The sequence below is a fragment of the Triticum dicoccoides genome, chromosome 1A (assembly GCF_002162155.2).
Source record: "Triticum dicoccoides isolate Atlit2015 ecotype Zavitan chromosome 1A, WEW_v2.0, whole genome shotgun sequence".
Classification (NCBI taxonomy): domain Eukaryota; kingdom Viridiplantae; phylum Streptophyta; class Magnoliopsida; order Poales; family Poaceae; genus Triticum; species Triticum dicoccoides.
The window spans coordinates 525741088-525742578 of record NC_041380.1 but is presented as its reverse complement, the minus strand read 5'-3'; positions in this window follow the sequence as shown (position 1 = coordinate 525742578).

Here is a 1491-nt window from a genome sequence, read left to right as displayed (position 1 = left end):
GGAGGGCTGGATGAACAGTAGGCGGTGGAGGGGTGGTTGAACAGTAGCCGGTGGAGTAGCGCGCGGTGGAGGCTGGATGAACATGAGCCCGTGGAGGCTGGATGAACAGGATCCCGTGAAGGCTGGATGAACAGGAGCCCGTGGAGGCTGGAGGAGGTCGACGGTGAAGATGAACAGTATCCCATGGAGTCCCATTTTGCGGTACACCACACCCCTCCCGATGAACAGGACCCCCATTTCGACCGTAGCGCTCCAACACAAGTCCGTTTTGTCCATTTTGCGGTACGCCACACCTCTCCCGATCAACAGGATCCCCGTTTTGACCGTAGGAGGTCCGTTTCCTCCGTTTTGCGGTACGCCAGACCCCTCACGATGAACAGGATCCCGTTTCGAACGTGGCCGGTCGAACACAAGGCCGTTTCCTCCGTTCTGCGGTACGCCAGGCCTCGTTTCCATCGCCTGTTCCATCCAAGCCCTCCCGATGAACACGACGCATTCCGTTGCCTCCCTATGAACACGACACATTCCGTTGCCTCCCCATGAACACGACGACGACGATGTTTCTCCGTTCCGACCCAGCCATGTACACGAGCCCTGGCCGTACGTATGCGCGAGTAGGCGTTCGAGACCCCTCCCGTATGTACACATACATGACCGTATTTTTTTTTCTTGCACCCTGACCGCTGTATGTACGTGTATATGCTACGTGCGCGCCTCTACTACGACACGTGCGCGCCTCTACATCGACCAGTATATATGTACGTACACGTTCGTGACCAGAATGACAACGCTACGTACGCTTCGATCAGGTGGGTCCCGACTGTCAGGCACTTCCTTGTGTGCGAAGATGTAGCTGGTGGGTCCCAGCAGTCAGGGGGCGAAATACGGTGGCCCGTCTGGTGGGTCCCCGCTGTCAGGTGGAGGAATAATTATTTTGCACGTAATAAGGAGGCACTTCCTTGATGCGGCCGTGGACCCAGCTGTCAGCTTCTCCACGTACAGTCCACGTCCGATGGAAGTCGTTCCTTGACCATGTTGACCACGCCGCGCCGAGAGCACCCGGACGGTGGACGACGGCGAGGCCTAGGAAGGGGACGACGTGGAGCCGGGGAAGACGCGGCAGTGGATGCCCACGCGTAGAGGAGTACGAGGGTTAACTGGTTCGCTGCGGTGTGAGGCTGCCATCGCCGCAGAATAACAGGGGGTGTGGGTGAGTAGAGGGATGGCCTGGCCAGCGGTGGGAGTAGTAGGGGGTGGTGAGGCCTTCGCCGCATCGCAGCCGGCCACGGGAGGCAGGAGCACGAGGCACGACCAGCGCTGGTTTGGGCGGCTGGAGCAAGAAGACCAGAGGTTGAAGAAGCACTACGGCCGTTGGATGGACATCGTACGGTCACTGGAGCTAGAATCGTGCATATTGACTAAGTTGATAAAGCCCTCCGTCCCCGTCAACTTAGTAGGCCCACAAGTCAGCCTCCCACCAAGGTGGGTCCT